Here is a 27,752-nt window from a genome sequence, read left to right as displayed (position 1 = left end):
AAGAACTGTCACCTGTGTGATCTAGCACTGAACTGGAAAGAAACATCAACAAAACTCTTCCAAGGCTGTCTGAATTACCTCACTAATCTTTACCAAACCAAATCAGAATGAAAAAAGTAAGCAGCAATAACAGCATCACCCTTATTTTTCTTTCACTAAGTTCTATCAAGGTCTCATTCATAGTATCTCTTTATTATAAAACATACAATATTGTATTTACTGTTACAATGCCTCATTAATGTTTAAATTAAGTTGCAGTCAAGAAAATAAACAATATTTACCAGTCATTGTCCTGTTCTTTTTAACTGTTTTCTGCATTTTTAATGGACTACTTCTATTAGAGAGAGTGAGGTTTTAGAAAATGTGAAGAAAATAAGAAAAGGGTAGGTGAACCATAAATTTAAAAAGTGCTGGTGTGATTGATTTGCAGTCAGTCATTGTGCAAGACAAAGGTTTGACTTACACAGTGCTGCTCAGAGCACAAGTACTGAATGAAACAGATGTCTGTCAAACCTCTTGGCTCTGAGTGATTGCGGATCACAATAAGAATGTTCAGTTGCGTATCAGTGAACCTAAAATTTTGCTGACTAAATTAGTCAATATGTCATAAGCAGCACTTCAAGGCTGCATATGGATACGTCCTCTGGTGAAATCTAAACATCGGGAATCCCAGGCCATAAAAGAAGCACTGGGTGTGCAAGCGATGTCTCTGATCTAAATGATCAGGGAAAGAGTATCCCCTCTCACATGTTGCCGCTGATCCATCTAGCCATTCCTATTAAATCTGAGTATTTATGTCCACAAAATCAATGGGCTCTGTACAGGTGCAGGAGGCACACCACAGAGCTCAAAGCTGTGTAGTTTTGAGACGCTGCCCAGAAATTCTATCAGTCTTAAGCATTCTTTACTCTCAAGAATTTTTATTATTTTTCTAATCTGTTTGGCCAAAGCAAAAAAATAACAGTGGTTCTGACAGGTCCTCAAAAGATTAAGGATCACAGAATCACATAACAATTGAGGTTGGAAGGGACCCCTGGAGGTCCAACCACCCTGCTCAAGCCAGGCTGCTTGAAGCTGGTTGCCCGGGACCATGTCCGGATGTTTTTTTATTATGTCCAAGGAGGGAGATCCACAGCTGCTCTGGGCAGCCTCTGCCAGTCCTCAGTCACCCTCACATTAAAAAAGTGTTTCCTGTTGTTCAGAAGGAACCTCCTTGTGTTTCAGTTTGTGCCCATTGCCTCTGGTCCTGTCACTGGGCACCAAAGAAGAGCCTGGCTCTGTCCTCTTTGCAACCCTCCCTTCGGGTACTTATACATATTGATGAGACTTCCCCTGTGCCTTCTCTTCTCCAGGCTGAACAGTCCCAGCTCTCTCAACCTTTCCTCACAGGAGAGATGTTCCAGTCCCTTAATTATTCTTGTGGCCATTTGTTGGACTTTCTCCAGTAAGTTCACGTCTCATACTGAGGAGCCTAGAACTGCACACAGTACCCCAGGTGTGGCCTCACCATTGCTGAGGACATACAGTCCTTCCTGCCATGCTGATATTTTAGGTAAACATTGTAATCATCATTATGTAATCAATTAAGTATCTTGCAATAATTTGTTAATACTGTTGAATGTGTGGAAGAGCCATTATTTTTTTTAATTTGCATGTATTTTTGTCATGGCTCATTAAAAGATGTCATTTTAAAACCATTAGTCTCAGAGCCTGTCTCCTTAATCCAAGGGGCTTTCATTGGTGAAGGTAGAAACACTCAATAGAATTACAGAATCATACAGTGGTTTGGGTTGGAAGGACTCTTTAAAGATCATCTAGTCCAAACCCCCTGCCATAAGCAGAGACATCTTTCAGTAGATCAGGCTGATCAAAGCCCCGTCCAACCTGGCCTTGAACACTTCCAGAGATATGGGGCATCCACAGCTTCCCTGGGCAACCTGTTTCAGTGTCTCACCACCCTCATCATAAAGAATTTCTTTCTTATGTCCAAACTAAATCTATTCTCTTTCAGTTTAAAAATGTTACCCCATGTCCTATCACTAAAGGCCTTGGTAAAAAAGTCTCTGTCCATATTTCTCCTAAGTCCCCTTTCAGTATTGAAAGGCTGCAATAAGGTCTCCCTTAGGGCTTTTCATCTCCAGGCTGAACAACCCCAACTCTCTTACCCTGTGTTCCAGGATGTTCTAGACCTCTGATCATTCTTGTGGCCCTTCTCTGGACCTGCTCCAACAGGTCCATGCCTTCCTTGTGCTGGGAACCCCAGAGCTGAATACAGTACACCAGGTGGGATCTCACCAGAGCAGAGAGGGAGAATAACTTCCCTCAACCTGCTGGCCATGCTTCTTTTGATGTAACCCAGGATACAATTGGCTTCCTGGGCTGGAAATGGGCTTTTAGTCAATACAAAACCTGTACAGGAAACCAATGAAGAGTTAAAAAGGAGTTAAAAAATAAAAGTTAAAATGAAAAGTTAAAAAGAGTTAAAAATTGAGCTCTATAATTCTTAAGAATATGAGACTCTAAAGTAACCAAATTTGGCTACAAGAGTGCAGGGCCACAGATACTCAGGAAACACGTGCACTGACACTGGCCAGAGCAACACGAGTCAGAGGGCAAAAGTGGTTTCATATTGGAGACACAGGACATTACCTTTCATAGTCTGTAACTTTAAAAAGGGTGAAGTTGGGTGAAGCAAAAGGAAAATTTTTTTTTCCTCATACACCAGGCACCAATTTGTTTGTACCCAAAAACCTGACTACAGAAAAATATCATCACTTTAGAAAGCATTCCCATTAGTATATCCCCAGACAATTTCTCTTTCTGAAGAGACAAATACCTTTTAGGACATCTTTGCATTTAGCAAGGACTTACAGGCTTTTCTCTTACAATAGTCACTTAAGGAAATGTATGAGAACTCATGGTCTTTCCTGTGTGCCAAAAGCCTGTCCCGTCCCAGTCTGCAGATGATTAGTGTAATCGCAAATCTTTACCAACAGAAAGACACCACAGCAAATATCTTCAAACTGTCTTCATTTACTCTGTCCTTCATAGAATAACTTAATTAATTGATTTTAAGATCTAAGGAGTAGTAAAGTAGACATACAGGTAAAGAAGACAGAATAGTGTAGGAGAACTTGATGCCAAATACACTATTAAAAGCATATTTTCGTGATTTAAGCAAATACTTTAAAAGTGTCATCAAAGCATTAAAACGATGAGGAGGATTAATATGCTCTCACAGTAACATTTTTCATAGTGTATAAAGTCAAGTTCAGACTGCTTATTTTAGTCAGTAAGTTTAAGTATTAAATACAGGTGATTAGTGAGCAACGACAATTATCTATGTTTCAGTTAAGTGTCTTTGAGTGATTGTCATGGAAATTTATATGCTGAGCACAGACCCACATCAGGCTGTCTACAAAAAGCACCATGTCTACCTGTGGGGCAGATACAGTCCGTGCTTTGCATCACTGTCCTAGTTCCCAGTCATCCAGATCAGAATAGCCACTGGTGCACACAGTGACACCTGGTCTTTCTTTCAGAGAGGAATGAGAGATGTAGAGGTCTGGGGTTCTCATCCCAAAGTGAAAAGAGAACATGGTCATAATGCATACACAAAGCCTATGGTGTGCACCAGGGAATGCATCTGCTCTGCAGTATGTTCTTTGAAACATAATTGCCCTGGTTCTGCAGCCAACTCTCTGAATTCTCTGTATATGTTGTATTAAATAGTCACTGGATAAAATTCAAAAACAATCCATCATTCATCAGAGTACTACAAAGCTACAACGCTATTTGATTCCTACATAGCAAGCATGCCTATATTCCTGTGGTTGCAGTGTCCCAGATTCAACTGGCTGGGTGGGAAGAGCCCTGTTCTTCCCCTGTGTCTGCTGCTCAGTGTTTGTGAGATGATCCTGTAAAGACAACATAGGTTTCAACTCCTTCAGACTGAGGATTGTCTAGAACTCAGGTGTTTAATGTATGATTTAATGTCAAGATTCCTATCATCAGGAAAGGAGCTCCTTAAAAGCTTTTACCTCAAATGCAGTATGGACCCTGGAATGTACTATAGAACATCCTATATGTGACACACACACCCCTCCCCCCTCCCCCCCCCCCCCCCCCCAAAAAAAAAGGATCAATCCTTTCTTGGAAATGGAATACTTAATAAAAAGCCACATTAAAAGTAAGCTTGCTAATGCAACTAAATAACTGAAAATGAGTAAGGCTGTCCTGAAAGTAAGTGTGATTCTGGTGCAAATGCAGATTTTTTAGTCTCTGAATGTATCTGGAAACATGGAGCAGGTGGGACCTAGTCAATTACCTCCTATTATCTGTATGATTAAGTATGGTTGCTCATATCAATGATATTATAATTATCTTTCACAGTCCTTTGTGATTCTTGAATTTCTGAAACTCTTAGCAAAGTCGGTCTCAACAGTTCTCTTAGTGTAGCTCTCCTGGAGCTCAGAGAACCTGCTGCAGCACCAATGTGAAACACTGCAAGGCCCAAGAGGGAATTCACTGCAAGTGTGTAAGCAACTGATACTTCCTCTCTCTGTCACAGGAAGGAAGTTAACAAGCCCACTGAGGATTTAGGTCTGCTTATTCTCTTGTCTACTTCTAATTTAGAAGCAACTTAAAGGTCTCAGACAGATACCAGGAAGAAACAATTACCCAACTGGGAATGAAACATTTAGCTTTTAGAAATTTTTGGTTAAACCAAGGAAGGAAATTAATCTTTTTAGAGAACTATAGCCTTCAGAAGTTTTACCTGTTCTGGAAAGATTTCAGTGAAATACTGTTACTTCTGAGGACCCATAGAAAAGAATTTGATAGAGAGGCTACTTCAGTGTCTTACTAAATCATATTCATGAAAGCTAAATTAGAAGATAAGAAAAATTAACTGTAAAATTTCGTAAGATATACTAAGGTATAATTGCACATGAAATGCTTAGTGTGTTTCTGGACATATTTTACAGACTGTGTCCTTGTAACACAGTGTCCGTAAAATGTACCACCTCTGTGATTCATTCTATACTGCTGTTCTAAAAACTGCAAATTTTCAGCTCCTTCCTGGCACCCCCATGGAAGAGGGCAGACACATTCTCCAGTGATATCCTCAGCTGATGAAAGTTCTCAGAGCTATAGCAATACAGTTCTAGTGTCTGTACATTAAAACACAATCCCACCGTTTTCTTGAGAAAATTGGTTTACTCTTCATCTCTATATAATAACATTTGAATGTAGTAGTAGACAACAAAGTTAGACATCTTGGGGACAATTCTCTAGTGCCCATTATTGCAGAACAGAGTAACCCATCTCTTACTACCTGTGCCCTATGCTGGAGGAAGCTGAGAGACAGTGAGAAACCACAGCTCTCCTGGTATGTTAGTGATGGTACTTGATTCTAACTAGTTGGCACAAGCCAGCTCTTGTTAGTCCTGCAGGGAGAAGAATGGCTTAATTTTACAAGCATATGGAGAGATAACAAAAACTCTTAGCATAAATCACTTAAAAAGTTAATTAATTAAGGGACATAAACCCACAGGAAATCAAGGAGTGTTTCTAAGGATCATTAATACACTTAGTTGTTGCTGTTTTCTTTTTCCTCCCCATGGTTCTATGAGAATTATAAGATGAAATAATGAAGCAAGATGCTGTAATTCTTACTGTTCTTTACACATCGGTTAGAACAGCAATCACGAGGACAGTGGCATTAAATAGACTTCTTGATAATTTTGGGGATATTGGGCATGGCAAGATTCAGATACTCTTTCAGAGAAGAATAAAGATAGGGCATTTTCTAACTTGAATTCCTTTGTTTAAAACCCATGTACAGCTGTTTCCTCTTTAGTTCAACTTTACTTTTTTGAGATGTCACTAAACCTCCTTTTCTTTTGCCATGTGACTGCAACTGACTTTCTAGAAAGCAGATCAAAATAATTTGTCCCCTTTTCTCAGAAAGAATATTGGTAAAGAAATCCACAGACATTAAAAAAATCAAACTTATTAAAATCTTTCACCAGTGAAAGTCATGACCTCTTTGTGCTACTATTGTCTATATAGTTACTGATATGTAGGATCCAGATGTCTGTTCTGCCTTTACAACTGAAAACAAGGGTAACACAGAACGACTTCAACACTCCCCTTGTCAGTGCTACAGACCATTAACAATACTATAAATAGCATGATCAAATCCCAGATTGCAGATTCAGTCATAAAAGTGTCTACGTTTCATGCTGATTCAGAGGGGCAGCAGCATTAACTGCAATCATCAAGGAATGTGACATCTCCACAGTATTTTCTACAGCTCACTGATCTGGTGACAGGACGATTGTTAAAAATTAATGGGGACCATCAGATGTGGATGAGTACAGCTTGGCAACTATGAAAGCCATTTGTGAGTGATAATGTAATATTATTATATGATAGATTGTAATAGATTATTTAGATTATGTTTTATTCAGGAAGTAGTAACTCTTCTTACTCTTTGAAAAATTGACCACAATATTTTATTTAATTGTTAACTTTATAAACCAGGGAACAGGCGAAGAGAAGTATTTTCACATTGTTTTCTAATTTGTCTATGTTGAAAGTACACTTCTGCCTTCTGTTTATCCATTGTAATCATTTACTTCTCAATTATGTAGCACACTAAGAAAGTCGAAATCCTAAAATCCAAAGTTTACAAAAAGATTGATGCTGATAGTTAATAAGCAAAATAGCAATACGTTGGATCCAGTAATTTCCACCTTCATGTCTGGATTTATAAGGAATAGCACAATTTTGATATATACTTACTATTTTATGTGTCTGCATTTTTTAAACTTCAACAAACTCTTTTAACCAAAATCATGGCCCTGATGAAGGATTTGTTGGATTAAATTTTCTGGGCTGTTTTATGCATAGGGGCAGAGTAAACTACCCATCCAGGTTTCACCTGGAATAAAGTTAATCTTCTTCCTAGTAGCTGGTATAGTGCTGTGTTTTGGATTTAGTGTGAGAATAATGTTGATAACACACAGATGATTTTAGCTGTTGCTAAGCAGTGTTTATACTAAGTCAAGGTCTTTTCAGCTTTTCACACTGCCCTGCCAGTGGAGGCTGGGGGTGCACAAGAAGCTGGGAGGGGGTACAGCCAGGACAGCTGACCCAAACGAGCCAAAGGGGTATTCTACACCATAAGACATCATGCCCAGTATACAGAATCACAGAATAGAATGGGTTGGGTTGGAAGGGGCTGTGGATGTTGTCTACCTTGACCTTAGTAAGGCCTTTGACACTGTTTCCCACAGCATTCTCCTGGAGAAACCGGCTGCTCGAGGCTTGGATGGGCACACGCTTTGCTGGGTAAAGAACTGACTGGATGGCCGGGCCCAAAGAGTTGTGGTGAATGGAGTTAAATCCGGTTGGCGGCCGGTCACGAGTGGTGTCCCCCAGGGCTTGGTTTTGGGGCCACTCCTGTTTAACATCTTTATTGATGATCTAGATGAGGGGATCGAGTGCACCCTCAGTATGTTTGTAGACGACACCAAGTTGGGTGGGAGTGTTGATCTGCTCGAGGGTAGGGAGGCTCTGCAGAGAGATCTGGACAGGCTGGAGCGATGGGCTCAGGCCAACTGTAGGAGTTTCAATAAGGCCAAATACCGGGTGCTGCACTTTGGCCACAACAACCCCCAGCAGCGCTACAGGCTTGGGGAGGAGTGGCTGGAGAGCTGCCAGTCAGAGAGGGACCTGGGGGTGTTGATTGACAGCCGGCTGGACATGAGCCAGCAGTGTGCCCAGGTGGCCAAGAAGGCCAATGGTATCCTGGCCTGTATCAGAAATAGCGTGGCCAGCAGGGACAGGGAAGTGATCTTACCCCTGTACTCAGCACTGGTGAGGCCGCACCTCGATGACTGTGTTCAGTTTTGGGCCCCTCACTACAAAAGGGACATTGAATTACTCAAGCGTGTCCAAAGAAGGGCAATGAAGCTGGTGAAGGGTCTGGAGCACATGTCGTATGAGGAACGGCTGAGAGAACTGGGATCGTTTAGTCTGGAGAAGAGGAGGCTGAGGGGAGACCTCATCGCCCTCTACAACTACCTGAAAGGAGGTTGCCGAGAGCTGGGGATGAGTTTCTTTAACGAAGTAACAAACGATAGGACAAGCGGTAATGGCTTCAAGTTGCACCAGGGAAGGTTTAGACTAGATATTAGGAAGCATTTCTTTACAGAACGGGTTGTTAGGCATTGGAATGGGCTGCCCAGGGAGGTGGTGGAGTCCCCATCCCTGGAGGTGTTTAAGAGTAGGGTCGACATAGCGCTTAGGGATATGGTGTAGTTGGGAACTGTCAATGTTAGGTTAATGGTTGGACTAGGTGATCTTCAAGGTCTTTTCCAACCTAGACGATTCTGTGATTTTGTGATTAAAGATCATCTATACATCTATATATCATATAAACTGGGTGGAGTTAGCGGGGGGGGCACTGCAACTTGGGGATTGGTCAATGGGTGGTGAGCAATTGTATTGGTTGGGCATCAGTCATCAGGTGGTTAGCAACTGTATTGTGCATCACTTGTTTTGTATATTCTATTATTATCATTATTATTATTATTTTCGCTTCCTTTTATGTCCTATTAAACTGCCTTTTATCTCAACCCATGAGTTTTACTTTTTTTTTTCCTATTCTTTCCTCCAATGCCACTGCAGGAAGGAGTGAGTAAGCAGTTGTGTGGTGCTTAATTGCTGGCTGGGGTTTAACCACAGCACTATCATACTATTCAGAAGATTGCTTAAGAACTCCTGCATAGAGGCTAATCCAAAAGGATGGATTTATAACTGGAAGGAGAGGCTGACAGCCCAATGTCCCTGTTTAAAAATTCCTGTTTACCATTATGGACAGTGACCATTTGTCTTGAAATTATAGATATTAGATACCTCATGCTGTTGTCAAAGAATGAGACTAGAGAAGTGACATTTCTTTGTCCACGCTCAATACTTTGAATGTCTGAGGTGTCCCTAATGTCAGTGCAGGGACTTGAAGACTGGCAGGAGAAACAATGTGTGTTCTATCTCTGTCTTTCAGGAAGAAAATTCCAACCAAATTTAGTCAACTTGTAATACTCTGAAAATATGCAGCACATATGAGCAATAGCTAGAGTCTCCAATGATTCTGGGAGCAGGTAAACAAATGATCAGGGATAGGAATAAGAAGAGTTTTAAGCAAGGGAGACAATGTTTGAATGAATGTAAAAGATGAAGCATGCTTCCCCCTATTGCCAGCCATGGATCTACATTTCTGAAAACTTTATGTTTCCTGACTGCCAATGAAGACTTGTGCTCTGGTCAACACCGCTGCCACTGCAGAGGTGAAGTCCAGAGTCCATCTATTGCAGAAATAAATAACTGTGACTCCAGCATGCAGCAAATAATGAATGTAATTATTTGTTTGTTTATTATTTATGTTACTTAGTGGGATTCACTGCTACTCAGAAAACGTAAAAGATCTTAATTAGACCATATTTAAAAGTTTGGAAGTTAGACACATAATTGAAAGTATTCAGGTAGGTTGTCTATATGGAGTGAATTTGACCCCTCCAGAGAGTGATTCAGCTCATCTATCTGAAATAATTATCTTAAGGATGAGAGGAATCCTTTTTTGGAGATGCCTCTTCACACATTATAAGAGGAACCTTCCTCACTGAAATTAGTTAAAACTATTATCACCCCACTAAACCACATAGGATTGACTCTACACACTCACAGTGTCACACTCACATAGAAATACACAGTTATGGAAACAAAAAGCACCACGCTATATGTAGGCAAAACATCTAAACTGAGATTGCAAAACTACCTTAAAATCTAAGTTATAAATCCTTGACCCATGATCTTCTTTTAGTACAATCCCTATTGTGTATCAGGGCATTCACTGGACTTCATTTAAGATTCAAAACAAAGCAAAACAAAACAGAAAACAAAACAGAAAAACAGTTGTCAGTGTCTGTACTTTGTGACAGAAGTGTGATCTACATTACTGGTCATTTCATCATCCAGACAGGTGTCCTACTGTAGTACATCCAAGGTGTGGTCTCCACGTCTGTACATCTGGATTTCCTTCCAACGGAAAACGATGACTTGGAGGGACGGATGCAGATCTGCATCTCACATCTCCCACATAGAAATATTCTTTGTAATCTCTGTCTCCTTTTACTTTACCAACAGAGAAATCAAAAACTAAAAAAGAGTATCTCTTCATAATTCCATAGGTGAAAAGGATTATTTTTTTGTTTTAACGGAATATAAGGAGAGAAAAGATACAGGAAAAGAAGAGACTCTCGAGTCTCCTTCTCTGGCACCCTTATACACAAAGAACATCTGTGATGGGCAAGGGGGATGGTTGCAGCACAAGGTTTTGTGTCTGCTTTTATAATTTGGAAGTTCCTTGAGTAGTGTCCTTGTAATCTATCCTAGATAAACCAAAACCATGACCCTTGGATGAAAGCTTGGTGCATGAAGGAACTCCTCTGTCTCCTGTACTTATTGTAAACTGGATACAGAAGAAAATGTGCTATTACAATCCTAATTTAATTTGTATTTTCTAAGCATAATTTTCCTTTGCTAGATATAGAGGAAGAATAATTATTTTTAGTTCATATTTTTACTACTGGTGATATGGATACTTTTTCAGCAATCAAAGTATTTATCATATTTCTGCCTGAAACCTTTATTTTCTTTAAGAAATCTTAAATGCATTGAATTTTTATTAAAAAAAATCCCCTTTTGTTACTTCACTCAAAATTATCTGACAAAAGAAGGGAGTATCTTGTGTAGGAGGAATGACTCAAATCTTCATTGTAAGAGTTGTCACACGATGTCATTGTGAAAATGTATGAGTTGACTCATTCATAGAAAATTGGACAAACAAAATGACCTGTTCTTACAATCAAGCAACCTAATGCTAGTTCTTCCTTTAATACAGTGGGCCATTAATGTAATATGGACTTCACAGAGTGTGCTCTGTGGACACAATCTGTCATTCAAGCACAGGACAAGAAGGAATCTTTCCCAGGCCAACAGTCAATCTGCTGCACAGTCCCTGTGCTAAGCATTATCACAGTTACCTTTATTATTTTAAAGAAAAGAGAAAGGTTGCAACACTATTTTTATCCAAGAAATATTGTTTTCTTCAATTTTTTAGGCTAAACTTAGTTTCTGATTGAAAGTAAGCAAAAAACCCACACATACTTTTCCTGTAAAACAGTCTTCCCAAAATTATTTCTCTTCCTTTTGAAAGATTAAACTAAACTAGAAAGTCTCATTTCCTATAAGAAGTTGATTGCTATCTGTTTGGATTATCATATCATTAAGTTTCCTTGGCTTCCCTATGTCCATGATTACTATCTAATAAAGCAATGTATATTAGTACTTAAAAGGACTCATGTTAAAAACAGTCTTTGAATATTTTGGATTAGAACATTGTGAGTGTGTAGCAAATCAGCATTAAATGTATGTCAAAACCATTATCTTGTATTTTGGCAGAAATAACAGATAATTCGTTCATATGTGAATTTTGGCTAAACCAAGTAGAAACAGAAACATTGTGAGATATGCCATGAAGCCTAGTGATGAAGCATTGATAAATGACATGGATCTACGCAATGTGTAGATATGTAAAACTGAGGCAGAGGTTCAAATACTTTGACTTTTTAATTAAAAAAAAAATAAAATTGAAGGCATAGCTCTAAGGCTGGCATAAGACAAATTTTAGTTAAGTTTAGTAATGATTTAAGCAAGAAGGGTAAAGTAGTAACACGTCCAATACTCCTCTCCCTTATAGGCTGCTGTCATCTCACCTTTGAACTCTAATATCTGCCTTTTACTAAAGAAAAAGCAACAAACCATAATGGAGGCTTCACCTTAAAAAAAAAATATTGTTCTAACCCCATCAATATTATATATATATAGCATTTAATAGAAGCTTGGGATCGTTTGGGCAAATTAATATCCAGAGCTGAATAAACAATGGTAAATACCAGGAGCTGCATAGACAGGACTGGACTAGTAAAAAGTTCAAAAGTATAATACAGTTTAGAAACCCTACAGTCTTAACTGGTGTTTGAGCTGAAGATAACTGTTATTCTTCTGATAGTGATTAGAGCAGACCTAGTCATGGCTAGATTGAATGACAATATATCTCAATTTTGCAAGCCCATGTAATACTGCGTATGTCATTATTTAAAACTTTGTACTGTATAGTCATGGTTTGCTGAAATAAATGCAGACAGTTCTTAAGTGGCCTAGGTATTTAGTGAATTCTAATCACTATAAAATAAATGTCATCAAGCTTTTAAATTAACTGGAGCCTGCTATTTATTATTTCCTATTAGGTACACTACTTGACTAGTTAAACTGGTTATTGAATTCTTCATACAGTAGCCCCTGAACTCCTTCAGTCAATTAAATCCTTTATTGCATCTGATTTGTCAATGTCAGTGTCACTTCTAATCTCTTAAATCCACACCAGTTCAGAAGCTTTAAATGTACTTATTCTGTTGCAAAATTAGGAAGTTATACAGCAGAATCCCTCCCTTCTCCCTCCTCCCTCTGTGCAAACCACAAAGCTGCTAACAATGTAGAAAATATAAACGCTTCTTTAGCCTCCATGTATACACTCATATAGCTAGAGACATTAATAGGAGCTACAGAACATAAAGAGAAGGAACATACAAACAAACAAAAACCCTACATTGGGTGGTTTGCTACCAGCATATTGTACATTGAACACCTTTAATCTTTCACTCTTATCACTTTAAATTATGGAAATTAGCAGAACAAAGTAACTATAACTAATTCCAGAACTGGAAACTTGAACACCTTGGTATTAATCTTCACGTTTTTCAACTTATATCTGCAAAAGTATTCCAGAACATTTTTTTGAAGTTTGTACAATGTTAAATTCCCTCTTCTTATCTCCCCATTTCTTTGTTCATCAACAAAGGAAAAATACAGGTGTTAAAGGAAAAGAAAGGAAAAATACAGGTATTAAATTATCATTCTGTGCAATGGTCTTGTCAGCCTGATAACTCTTTCATTCACCTAAACAGCAGCAAAAAAAAAAGCTGGCTATTTATTTCCATACTGTAAAGTCGAGTTTACCAGACGCAGATTTGGTTTTCCTTTATAACATTGCCTTTCTGAGGGATCTCTTTTTAGCCAGTAAAAGCTACTCATTACATATTACAGCCATGTAAGCCTCTGAACTACGAAAACAATTCCCCACACAGGTTAGGCGCATCACCTTTATTCTGAAAGAGAAGGTAAACCAGACCAGACTCTTACCAGACACAGGGAAAACAATTGCTTCAGCTCGATCCAGCAGCGCTGTGTGCGAGCAGGCAGCGTGAGCGATCCCTGGGCCTCACACAACAGCGAGGTAATTGGCTCTCAAGGAAGAGCTGTAAACATCCATCACGGCGGCAGCGGCGCTGGTGCGGCGGCGGCAGCTGCTGCTGCCGGTGCCGCTGCTGCCGGTGCCGGTGCTGCCGGTGCTGCCGGTGCCCCGGCCCCGGCCCCGGCCGCGGCCCCGCGGGGGGCTCCCGGGCAGGATGATGTCAGACACAGCCACCGGGCGGGCTCCCATTGGCTTCCCTCACCTGGAAGCGTGCCTTAACCCTAAACTGCCAGCCACGAATTGAAATGTGTCTCTCTAATCATTATAGATACGCACACAGTTGGGGTCGTCTTCTTTTTTTTCCCCTTTCTTTTTGTTTGCGTTTTTTTTTTTTTTCTTGGTGAAATGAGACTCCTGCAAGAAGCTCCTGCTTTGGGGACCAGGAGTGGCAGGTGCTTGTTGCTTAAGCATTGAATGTAGCAATTAAAAAAATTTTAATACCTAATTCGCCTAAATTATTAAACAAGACCCTCAGGTAACTGCATTTTCATAATCTGTTTACTAAATGACAGTAATCATCAAAATATTGTACAGAAGAGGTATTAAAGGAAAGGTTAATGCATTCAGCACTTGGAGAACTCACTTTTTAAATGATTTTACATTGCCTCTTAAGGCGTGAGATTAATAAAGGTACAGACTGAAAAAAGGGTGTAAATTCAAGAACATGGCACTGTTGCAATGTCAGGTTGAGTATTGTGTCTTTTTAAGTATTTAAAACTAGCAGCAAAAGTAAAGAGATGCACAAATGTACACGCAAACTTATTCTTTTAATGCTAAGTAGCAGCCCAAACATTCTGTAGTAAATGAGGCATGAAACACAATGCCAAATATATGATGTCCTAAATATAGTGGCACTAAGTATTTTGCTGTATTACAAGCAATATCATAAACCACGTGAACTTTTAAATGACTCCAAACCAGTGCTTAAAGAATTGCTTTTTCCATAAATGAGTATTTTGATCTCTCATCTTTAAGTGACAAAACGTCCTATTGCTCTATGGAAAAATGTAAAAAATCTTATCTAGCACATGTTTTATTTGTATCTTTTTTCATCTATGGTAACTAATTTTTTCTTTCAATGGATAGGAACCAGATTCAGTATTTATTTACAGTAAATTATATACCGAGTAGTTTATTTATGGTCTGCAATCCCTCAAGACAAAAAAAGAAGGATTATTTTTTAAAATTGTCTTACTCAGTTTGTTCTCTGGGGAAAAAAGAAAAAACAAAGAACCAACCACACCAGAACAAACAAACAGGAAAAATGAAATATAATCAAACACATTTTAGCTTAATATATAAGACATGAAACATAAGATTTCTAGAATAAACTTGATAAACAGCTCTGCCATTTCCTTGTGGTTCTTTCAGAAAGTTATAGAGACTCAGGAGATTAAATTCTGAGGACTTAATAAACAGCAGTTCTGTGTGGGGATCTGGAGGCTAACCTATTAGTCAAAACTTACTTTAGGCCAAAATGAAAGCTTCTGTTCATTTATTTCTGCTCAGAAGAAATGGGAGTTCAGATGGAAATGTGTATAAAAAAGGTTTCATTGCCATGCAAAGTGACAAAACTGAATTACAGATCACAAAAGATGAATTTGGACAATGGAAATGCCAGCTTTGCTTTTGTATGATTAATGATAAAGGTTAAAACATAGTAATTGCTAAGAAGATATGAGTCATGAGTAAAACAGTTGTTGATGAGATAAAATATGCTTAGATGTATCATATGTACAAGTTATAGTCTCCTGAATATTTAGTGCTATAAATAGTCTAGACCAAAAAGACACATTGTTGACAAACTTGTATTACATGGGTTGATTTGGCCTGAAAAAATACCCTGATTTCCCGTATCTAGTTAATCTTACCATGACGAATTAAAGTTCTACACATTATCTATTCTTACATAGACTACACTTTATTCCTTAACAGAGCGTATCTCAGATGAGATACTCACAGATGACCTGTTAGATAGTCTTTCATGATAGAGTGCCTTACTTTTACAAAGTCTTCAGTGTTTGTAAACTATGTTATCTACGGTGATAATACAGAGCTTATGCTTTATGAACTAAGTAGTAACTTATATTAGTAGAAAATTTGATTAGAAAGGGTAGTACAAATGCTAATTTGGAATTTTAGTGGCCAATACTTCTTAGTAAATGGCCTGTAAATTTTGACATTTTCTTTACAAAAAAACTTTTTTTCTGCAGTAATATATGATAAATGAATGTTTTGAAATTTAATGACTTATGAATATTAGTGATAAATTATGAATTTGAATATGCTCCTTGTTTTAAGAACAAAAATTATCTATCACCAGTGTTTTTAAACATGGATGGCTTTGAAGATTCAGGCTGAGCAAAGGTAACAGCTGTAGATAACAGCAGTTCCATGGTCCTAATCAAGTCACACAGCATTTTTCACGCTTCCACATGCTGTCATACACAGGTTATAACTGGTTTGAAATTAGTATTATTTATACTAGAAATAGAAAAAATATGGTAGGATTTAAATCATACCTTTTACATATACAGTAGTAGGAAGACAATTCAACAAAAAAAAAGGCCTAAGTTCATTTATTTAAATGAAAAATCATTTCAATTAAATAACATGTAGGATAGGTAAAAAGATCTCAAAGGGTGTGCATGACTATGTGTGAATTCAAGGAACACAGAATTCATATATTCATATTGTGCCACGAGTTGTTTCTCTGAAGAGAGTAGCTTGTTAACTCTCACACTTGGAACAGACAATGGGGGTGCAGTTGCTGATGAAAATTTTTGGCATCATAGTTTCAAATACAAATCATATGGAAAAAGAAGAAAAGAACAAGAGAATGATGGGAAGTGACCGATGATTTTCAGTTACTAACTGTATAATTTCTTTCTACAACATAATATTAGTTGATATATGACTGATGCTGAAGAATCTAACATGAATGGATATTTTAGTTCTCAAGCAAAGCAAAACTCAGGTTTATTAGTATATATTTCCCATGAGTTGAAATCATTACTGCATTTAATTGCTTGACAATTATTTCTGTCACATCAATTTAATGGTTAAACCAATTATTTATATTACAAAACATAGCTCTGCACCAGACACTAATTGAAAAACACAAGCGATTCTTCAGTGTTGCTTAACCTATACATTATTAATATTGGAAGGGCTAGGTCTAAAGATTTGGGGGGAAATTAGAACTCAGTCAGGTGATAAGAGGTTTTAGAGACTGAATGTGCAAGCTCAGAATTACAGCTCTCATAATCCTGTATATGAGCTGAATGCCAAGTCAGGTAGAGCTGATAACTATTATAAACATTTTTTTCTTCTGCATTCTGGCAACATTAGCCACTCACTCTCAGGATGTTTTTATCCACAAGATGGCAGCTCTGTTTGCATGGTCATACTTCTTGCAATATTAAACTTGAAAATCATAACATGGTTTTCTTTTTTTCATTTTACAGCAGATATGCTTTTCTATGTCATGAGAATTTTAAAAAAATACCCAAACAATCCTAATAGTTAAGCATTAATTAACCACAATATTGAGGTAAAATTTGCCAAATTTTTGCTGAAGTGTTGGCAGATCATAAAAAGAATTTTTAACTGCACAAACACATTATTTTTAGAGTTTTGAAAGAAGTCTCCATTCAGATCCATATGTTTCCCATGCTTCAATTTCTAGGTCATCAAACCCATCAAAACCTTTAACAGATTCAATTTAAAAAGTACAAAAAGTCTACTGATACTAAAGGAAATGCTTGTATGCCTAAAGGTAAACTTAGTTTCATATGTTTCCTCTATAGATAATGATATCTTTTATGTGTCTAACACATAAACTCATCAAGAATGCTCATTTTTGTTATTAAAATCAAATAGATGACTTTATTTCTAAGGTAAAAAATGCTGAGATGTTTATATGTAGGGATCAACCATACACAATGAATAACTGGGCCTTGTAAAATTAATAAAATACAAAGAAACGTAACTAACAAGCTCTAGCTCTTTTCAAGGGGATCATTCACAGGTGAAATGATTAGCAAGAGTCTTAATTTAATATTTGGGCCAAAGGTATATAATATATGAAAGCATCTTCTTTGTCAATGAAACCCAGTAAATTAAAATGAAGTTTTAATAAAACAATGCATAATTTAACATGGACATAGTTTGCCCATGGGACGGCCATTTCAAAGGAAATTATTTGGCCTATGGTAACTATCTGTGTGCAGTCTTTGATGCCACTTCTGGAGTGGAATCTTTGATCCTTCAGACAGGTGTAAGGAACTCTGAGTTACCTTATAGTTACCATTGACCAAGACCCTTTGCACATATCGTTGTAAATCAGTAGACTGTAGTAAAATAGATTGATGTGACTTGTCTCTTCAAGAAAAAGAGATAAACTATTTCTTAAGTAGTGTGGGGCAGGAATGCATATATGAATAGTTATGGATCAGCTAATGGACAGTAAGTTGTTAACAAGTCAGCAAGGCAGTGATTCGTGGCTTAGGGACACACACCTGCTCTCATAGCATTTTACATAATGAAAAGCACAATTCTGGGATGTGAAACTGCAGAGGACAAGAGCATGGTTGGTAATCTAGGTCACATCAGCATTGACTAAGTTGAGATATGCAGCAAAAGAGAAGTAGATAAAAAGGGTCTAAAGAAAAAGGATGATATATGAGAAGGATATAGGTAATTTGAGGTAGGTCAGACTTCTGTGAAGATAGGGCAAGCTGCCCAATGCATGACATGAGCCTGAACTCAGCCAGTTATCTCAGAGCAGATGATTCACTACAATTTACAGCCCCACAGTGACTTGTTCATATAGCCACACTGTAACAGCACACCACCGGTCTTGTCAGAGAATTGTCATAACAGAAGTGCTGGTCTTTCGTCAGAGAATGTCAAAATACATTAATGTCATGAAGTCACATTTCCATTCCATAAACTAAACTGTGAAAAGAGTGACAGGAGAAAAGGGTTTCAAGTTTTCTCTGTCTGCATGCGTGTGTGTGGTTCAACATCAGGGTTTCCTAACAGTAGATAAGTTGGCTGTTGTATGGTCTACCATGTTAATACACTGTTTCAAAACCAGGCAATTTTATATGGATTAGAATGCTGCAGTAAAGGCACCTGAACCGAGAATTTGCAACATTCTCAATAAAAAATACTTGCGAAGATTAACTTTTTGCATCTTATCTGAAGATAAGTGTTTTCAGATAAAGTTTAAATTTAAGATAAACTTATCAAAAAAAATCTACATAGTTTAGGAGGCTTTTTAACAAGTGACTTCAGCTCTAAGTTGTGCATATCTAAGACTTAGCTTTCTTACTGCCTAAATTCAGAGACTGCTGAGCTATCTGTGAATGCACCAGAATCTTCTTACAGGAGAGGGTGGAACCACGAACGTGTACCTACTCATTGCGTCTCAGACCTAGCACAGAGAGCAAGTGAAGTGCCTGTCCTGTATGCTCAGTTCAGAACAATACCATGTTTGTTCAAAACAGAACCTGTTTGAACTGCTGTTGCAAATCAGGAACTGTGTCAGCTGACTGACCTTAATTTGAACATGACACATATCATATGGAAAGATTAAAAAGGAGGATGAAGACAACTGAAATATGGAAATATCTTCTACTTCTCCGATGATCACATTACTGCAGCACTTCAGCTAAAAAGCTCTGCTCACAAGCATCTCCATTTTGAGTAACTACAATTTTTCCATAACTGAAACCTTCATAGAATCATTTTGCAGGTTCTGATTCCAGAGCTGGATGGTATCCGTACACAAACTCTGAAGAACTTTCATTATTGGATCTCAGGGAAAAAATTGCTAAGACAAAAATGGTAAGATCATAGTCACACATAGTTTCTGCATAAAATAGGGAACAAATAGTCTTTTCATACTTTCGCAAATCATACCTTTAGCATCTACCTTCCATAGTTGCTTGGGAAGATATTTATAACTTAGTTGTGTTTTGGCTAATAAATGACTTCATTATTGAGCCCTATATAAGACATTTAAAGTTTAAAAGTTAAAACGTGATTTGGTAAGTACAAACATAAAAGTCTCGTAATCACTTCACACTGAGGAGATGAACTTCACAGCTTTTTTTCTAATTTCTATTTTGATAACACTATCTCTGTGTGTAAGCTTTAGCCCAAACAGAAAGATCAAAAGCACCACTGGAAGCCATGATTGCTGTGTTACATAGTTTGCCCAAAGTAAGGATCACAGGGGTAGAAGAATGAATAGGACTACCTGAAAATAGGTTTTTGAATACTAAATGTTCATTTCAACACCTTGACCTGTAAGATAGTTGACCATCCTGGAGCAGCATTTTCAGCCACTAATGCAGTGAAGGGAGCCCCATTAACATTCAAATCAGTGAGCAAAGAGCAATTTTTGTAAGTTGAAGTCCGAAACACTGGTCTTTGAGATTACCTCTCAGATCACTACAAAATATGATACAGGCAGCCTTCTCTTTAACTCAAGTTTTCCATTGTTGGGTGTGCAGGATGCAAATTTACCAGGGGATGCTAAGGGTACTGGATATCAATGCCAATTTGTGAAGGACATACATTATGTGATAAATGTATCCCATGACATATTAGTGGCCACACAGCTGTACAAGCCTTCCTCATTCACACAGGGATTAAACTTGTTCCTGAATGTCATCCTAACAAGATGACTTTTTTAGCAGTTCAGTTGAAAGTTCATCAAAGAGGAAATTATTCAGAATAAATATGTTAGTGTTTGATGTTTTATCAGGAGATTTTGAGACAGTATAAAATGAAGAGCTTGTTTCTGGAGCTAGCATAACAGTGTACAAAACCATGTCACACTATAAAGGCAGAGGTGACTGACTGAGGAACATCTCTGTGCTGACTGACCAAACAACCTTTCCAATGTGTTAAATGTTAAGCTAAATTTGAATTGACAAATAGCTACATTTATATTATTTATACACAAAAAGGTTACTTCCAAAAATACCAATATTTAATACAGCCATTACATTATTAAAAATATACACACTGAAACTATAGATAAAATAATACTTTAAAAAAGATACTAAGCAAGGTAGTGATCTTCAGTGTTTATTGAATTCTCAGGGAGTAATAAAAGCAAGACAAAGGTCTTGAGAAGGATAAGGATAACATTAAATGACAGTCTTGAAGACACTATCTTCATTCTGACATTGAGAACAAGAAGTGTAAAGGACAGCTTGCTGTCAGAGGTCTCTGCTAGTGGCTGAACAGATGGATTTAAAAATGACAATGAATACTAAGTTGTATACGGTGTATGATACATACAGTATGTCATAAAATGCAGTTAGGCATATTTAAGAGTGCACTTTCTAAAGGTAGTAGTTAAGAGAAAATAATAAGAAACATTAATACAAATATCCCATACTGGTCAATAAAATTAATTCCAGAGGACATTAGTAGTGATATGACAGTGAGTAATAATTTTAAACTAAAAGACAGTAGATTTAGATTGGATATAAGGAAGAAATTCTTTACTATGAGGGTGGTGAGACGCTGGAACAGGTTGCCCAGAGAAGCTGTGGATGCTCCATCAAGGCCAGGTTGGATGGGGCTTTAAGCAACCTGATCTACTGAAAGATGTCCCTGCCTATGGCAGGGGAGTTGACTAGATGGTCTTTGTAGGTCCCTTCCAAACCAACCCATTCTATGACTGTGACAAAATTCTCTGCCAGCACAGGTAACATTTTAAATGTTATAACACTGAGATGCAATTTGTTTGTATTCTTAAAGGGTCAGCCTCTTTAGAATTAATATTCAGTAAAGCACATATAGAGTTTCATGTAGATTGAAAACTATATACAAGATAGAACACCAACCATTAATTTATTAAACGCATTCTATTAAAATGATAACATCTTTAGGCTGCAGTAACTAAAGCTGATCAAACCATTCTGCACAAGATAAAGAGTCGGCTGAATTTTGGGGGGAATTTTCAATTAGGCTACTAGATTAAATCCTCTTGGTTTAGATCTGTCTGAATGATTTAAAATGGTAATGCTTTGCTATATATGGGATTCAGTTTTAGCTTAACATTCACAAATTCAAGTGTCTACTTGTGAGCTAGGTATCTTATCTCACTTTATAATCAAGGCAGAACTAACCAATGCAATCACTGAAGCCTAGAAATAAGTGCAGCTTGCTTTAAACTAAGTATCTATGGAGAGATACAGTTGTCTAAATACAGGAGTTGTTTAATGTTATTTGAGGTGGCCAAGGGGATCTGAAACATCACCATGTCAATGTAGCTGAGCTCTCCTGTCTGAGAAATTACAGGTGGACACAGGAGTTACAGGACACCTGCATCTTCCTTGTCCAAGGTCTGTAGGCCAGGCAGGTTACCCAAAGCATCACAGATAGTAGAACACTTCTGTGTTCAAACAATCGAATAACACCTTTAATGATTCTTCAGACCAGTGGGAAAACTTCAGTTGTTTAAATATAGGCACCTTTATTTGATGCTGGCTATTTGACATCCATTTGACCCAGGCCCACAGGACAGAGGTCTCCACTGACCTTATTTACCATCCCTGTGCAGATGTCTCCAATACCCTAGCCATCGCCTCAAGTGGCACTGTGATTTGAACCCTATTTACTGAGGTGAAATAGCACCTTTTCGATGTTACCTAGGATTACTTGTTTCTTAGATGTTACTTTCTAAAATAAGTGCTTACCTCCCTTAGTCCATCCTTACACTGTGAGCAGAAATCTTGTTCCCTCCACAACATATACCTCAGTACATATTTTCCACTCATGATCCATTCCAAACACAGAATGAAACAATGTAATTATGTGATGAACCTCAGCTAACTGAGCTTTAACGTTATTTCTAGGGACCCCAGATTTTGTCTGACATTCTTAAACTAAGGAACATGGGCCATCGTTCAACAGTATCTATATTACACTGTTGGAAAAATAATCCAGGGAAACCAGCTCTTAACAAAGAATGTGACTGTGAACTATAGTCACTATAAGGACTTGCACTAGGAAAGTACAGCTTCAGCATTGTTTTTTAAGTTTATTGAAAATGTAATGTTATTAGTCAGCTCAATAGAATGAATCATTTCATTTGTCAGATCGGCAGAGGGAATGAAAGAGGTGAACATCAGCACACTTTTTTATACTGTCTGGATCTGTTACTTTATGTGCTACTATTCTATATGCCACCTAACTAAAAAGCAGTTTAAAAAAAAATCCTTTGTAAAGAATGTATGTTTTACTTCTTTGCACTTTCACATGTACTTGAAAACTAACTGTGAACTAAAATAATCCAAGTCATTGTAATTCTAGAGAGTGTGAGCATAAATTGCATATAGATCTTGAACTTGTACATGAAGCACAGGAAGAACGGTAATCAATAAAAAGTTTTATTCTTTCAATATTACCTAAGATACACCAAGGGAGAAAAAAAAAGTTTATATCTATTTTCATCAGCAGGATTGCAAGAGCACATGTGCTTTCTGAGGTGGGACTTCTCCATAATGTGTTTACTTTTCAACTGCGAGTCTTTGAGGCTGAGATTGTGATATATCTATATTTAATTTTTGTGAAACATACATTAATATATAGTTTTATTTGCTGAAGCAGATATTGGGACATGTAGAGCAGAGTGTTTGTTGATTCATTCTGTATAAAATTGAAGTTTAACATCCTTAGAAGAAAAATCTGTGGGAAATACCAACATGACAACATAAGAGTTGCATCCTATTCCAGACCTTAGCCATAGGTTTTTCTCTCACGTTGCTTATATCTGAAAGCCACATCAAGAAGTTATTTTTGTACATTAGTACCCACTAGTGCAATATCTCACTGTAGTTGTAAATCGGTTACATTTTCTTTGGTTATATAAAGTTATATAATCCACAATTTTAATATTATTTCTATTGTGTTCCTCTTGCTTGTAATTAGTTTTTTGAAATAGTGCCTTTTTTATTTGTTTAAAGCATATCTTTCTTAGACACAAAAAATTTTATACAGTCCCATACATATTGCTGGATCAGTGAATTTTCTGCTCTTCGGGGAAATGATATCTTAACTTAGTTAGTTATGCCATGGTGACACATGCTTTGTTCATATTGAAGCAACATATTTGAGGAGATTCTTGAAACAATCTGGACACAGACCACTATATTGTCATTGACTGTGCTGACTTCATATGTAGATGCTCTCCTGCTCCAGGGGCTTTTTCCCCTACATTGCTAAAATAAAATGTAGACTCACATTTTCCTCCTTACCTTGCTTTGATCTAAATAAATTAACAAATGGATTCTGAAGTCTGCCTTATGATATAACCTTACCTTGGCTTCAGTTAATAATTAGTCACTTTTTTTATTGTCTGCCTTAAAGTTATAAAATTAAATAAATATTATCTATTATGCATTTCCTTATTGAAATTAATGACCCATATATTCCATTTCATCTGGTTTGGATGAAATTAATAAAGTTTGAATCCTATTTTATCTTTTCTTTTCTGAAATTAATAACTTACATGACCTTTGTTATCTTTCTTTGACTTAAAAAAGTAATCTTCATGTCTATTTTTGCTTCCTGTGTCCTGAATTGCTGAACCCAGCTTTGTCTCCTTCAATAAAATTAACAGTTTCCTTAAATCAGTTTATCTTCATTTTTATTTAAATGAGAGAATTCTTTATTATAATTTCCTTGCCATCATTCCTTGGTTTCAGTGAAGGTCTAAACCAATAACCTGTTAAGAAACATATTACTTAATTGGCAGTCTAATATACTAGCAGGTAGTTTCTTCCACCTCAGTGTCCCCTTCCCATCCCATTCATCTTTGCAGTTTTTAATAATTTTATATTTTATTTGTATTTTTGTCATTTTTTTCTGCTTTGTCTCAGTAAGGTGTACCCTAAGACTCTAGCTACACAGCTTTCCTCCCACATGTTCTCCATGCACAGTCAAATTTGGAGTATGGCTGTAATTCATCCCTGTGGCAAAAGTTAAGAACAAAGTCTATGAGTCACCTAAGTCCAAATGAAGCCTTTAAACAGACTTTACATTAACACGGTGCATACAAATGAGTTTTGGCATTATAGAGTTTACCCAGTGTATTTGTGTGGAACAGTTAGATATGTACAGTCCAAAGAAGCCCCCTGGGGGAAAAAAAAACACAACAGAAACCAACCAAAGCCATCTGTCTTTCATGAACTTCCAAAGTTGATATAAATGATTTGTGTTAAAAAAATAAAAAAATATTCACGATACTTTGCAATACCCTTATTGACAAGACTGATTTTTTTTTTCCTTTTTCTGTGTTCTTTTGGCATAGAATTATTAAAACAAGCTAAATTTAGCACTTGAAATAAAAAGGTTTTTGTGGATACACTGAAAACACCAGGTGAGTTCTAAATCTCTATTCTGTGAGCTGGTGGCAATATTTACTTACTTCATATTTCAGACCTCTGAGATGCCATTTGGGACCTTTGGCTAACCTCTAGCCCTAAGGTGTCTTTGACAATTATTTTGTCAGTTGCTATGTGATCCTTGTCTATAAGATATCTTCCTGAAATTGGTAGACAATATCATTAGTGGCATGACAGAAATCTAAACTGTGATTAAGATTTGCATTTTTGAAATCACATTTTTTCATAGTCACTTTTAGTCTACATTACCTAAATGGCTGGTGACTAGAAAAGAATAGAAGATTCTACATGATAAATGGATATTGTAAAAAAGAAGTTAGAAAGAATCCCAGCCAAATGAAGATCTTGTCCTAAATCTATTGAATTAGTGGAAAAAATCCTAATGATTTTATTGAGCTTTACCTCAAGGTGATAAGGAACAAATCATCAATAACAAACTGTCAGTTATTATCTTCAAGTTATGTGAGGCTGGATCTCCAGCAGATTTAAACTTGTGCAGCTCTATTTGTTTAAATTCGGTTGTGTCTTTGCAGATTAAATGAGACTGTGTCAAATTTTAGTTTAAAGCTTTCACTGCTTACCAAGACACCTCTTATGAGTGAAATGTCCCTGTAGGTTAACTTGAGGTCATTTAGAAGAACTATAAAAGGTGGATAAAACATTTCTAAATTTTTTATCATTAAAAATATTTTAATGGAATTATTCTGTTCATTAAGAAAAGTTCTTTAGAAAGTAATCAGGGAGGAATAATAACTACTTTTAATTACAACCCCTATCTAGTCTGAGTAATTTAACTACAGAGCATTTTGCCTGCAATGTGTTACAGTGATTCATTGATGTTGCCTATGGTCCCTTATTCTCTCAAGCAGTTCTTTCAAACCCCTCATCCTCGCTCCCTTCCTGTATATATTATTCAACACCTTGAAACAGTAGTTAGAGACACTCATAACATGGCAAGGATTATGCTTCAAAATCTTAAAAAGAAAGGATTCCCATGTGGTATTCTTTCCTGTTGTGAAACTCTGATTTGGACTTGGAACTGACCATGGTTCATTTTCAAAGAAATGTTCATCAAGATTATACATGTTCAAGGATGATATTCTCTGGGCGTACTGACTCTTCATGGTGAATAATTTTTTTCAGCTGCCTTCAGGAACCCTACTCCCAGACACCCGGGAAAACATACTATGATGGTCAGGACTGAACAATGCTGATACTGCACAGGAACCATGTTCCAATTCTGAGTATCCTTTAAAATGAAGAATAACTTCCTTGCAGTCTCCTACTGGTTAAGCAGAATGGCTACTCAGAGATGACTGCACAGGAGAGATGTTATTGCTTAGATAGAGTCTGTCAGTAAAGAGATGAAAATGCTGTCATTTTTTTAATAAATAATTTGAAACACTTAAGGATGGGTTGTTTGGTGGTTTCTTTTTTTTTAATTCCTTGAGCCAAATTTCAGCTGCTTCTTTCTCACTCAGAATGAAAACAATTTACATGATTGAAAACAGAAGTCAGAACATTAATTTCCTTCAAAAATTCTCTTAGAATATGTATGCTATTTTCCCATGAATAATCTTAGACAGTGTGTCTTTCAGACAGACAGCAGTGAGGGACAGCTGCTGAGAGGAAGCATATTCATTTTCCATTGTAAAACTTGATTTTAGATCTAGCTAGAGCATATTTCTCTTAGTTATGTCAAGTCCTCCTTGACTTGTTAGCCTCTGTGTAGCTGCAGGAAAGGCAAATGTTGAAAATTCATGGTGAACTTTCTTTAAGCACAGGTAAAACCTGAGGAAAATTTTCCAATAAAAAGAGGTCATTTCTACCTGCCCAGTTAAAAAAAAAAAAAAAGAAAAAAAGGAAGAAAAAAATATTTCCATCAGTATTTTTTATTCTCAGAAAAGAGCAAAATAAGTCTTAAAAATGTGATTAGAAGAGACTACTAAGAAATTATTAATAATAAGGTCTGTAGAAACTGTCATATGTACATATGATGTCCTTAAATTAATAGGCATTTACATTGCCTACATTGTTTGCCACAAAGAGTGGTGTTCCATTCTATTTGACCTTAATTAGTAAAATTGATAGTAGTTTTAGAGCTGCACACCATTTTAATCATGTAGTTACAGCTTTCATGACAGAAGAAAAATGAAAGAGCAGCTGGGAGTTATCTATTAATAGTGAGGGAACAGAAAGGTAAAAGGAAAGACTCTTCTCTTCTAGGACTTCAGGGCTTTTATGGCATTAGTAATGAATGACTAATGTATTCTAAGAGGAGCATGCTGATCTCCAAGGATGTAATGAAGGGCAGCAGGCGGTAGGATCAATGTGAGTTAGAAATTTGATATCATTAGGAAATCATATGGCTACAAGAGTATATGAATAGGCCAGAAAAAATGTCAAAGCTTGAGAATGTAAACCATGAGTTTGCATACATGTGTGAATGGGATTATCTGGGCATGTGTGTTAGGGTTTGTGACTCTGACATAGAGTACTTCAAAGTTTCCTGGAAAAGCATGCAGGTCATGAGGTTAGAGTAAGAATGGCATAACAATCAAAATTTATTTGGAGATAACGATTGTTTGGAATGGTTTTGAAACAAGCCAGAGTACAATGAAAAAATAGAATAAACAAGAGAGTTTCTAAACTGTGAGCAAAGCACCCTAAATGAATACATTTGTTCATTAGGTTCAGTTGCTAATTTTTTTTTAAGCTTTCTGCTATCATTATTAATGACACACAAGAGTTTCTGAAGTTGAGAGGCTTTACAAGAAAAGAAATCTTGTTCTACCATCTCTTTATCACAGATCTAGTTAGAAAACCCAACCAAAACAAAACAAAAAACCCCTCTACTGGTGGCACTCACTGCATAT

The 27,752-nt window shown here is 37.0% G+C and overlaps 1 protein-coding gene across 2 annotated transcripts in view; it reads right to left on the bottom strand.

Annotated features, from left to right (window-relative positions):
- MGAT4C (MGAT4 family member C) overlaps positions 1-27,752 on the bottom strand; it is a 495,362-nt gene that overhangs the window by 153,834 nt on the left and 313,776 nt on the right. The window contains exon 1 of one of the 2 annotated variants that reach the window (XM_074825420.1): positions 13,330-13,353. The exons of the other annotated variant lie outside the window; for it this stretch is intronic. The gene's annotated coding sequence lies outside the window, so the exon portion shown is untranslated. Of the gene's footprint in view, positions 1-13,329; positions 13,354-27,752 lie in introns of those variants that run through there. 2 annotated transcript variants of the gene reach the window in all.

This window comes from Strix aluco, chromosome 5 (genome assembly GCF_031877795.1).
Source record: "Strix aluco isolate bStrAlu1 chromosome 5, bStrAlu1.hap1, whole genome shotgun sequence".
Classification (NCBI taxonomy): domain Eukaryota; kingdom Metazoa; phylum Chordata; class Aves; order Strigiformes; family Strigidae; genus Strix; species Strix aluco.
The sequence above is the reverse complement of the archived record's forward strand: the minus strand, read 5'-3'. Positions and strand labels throughout refer to the sequence as shown.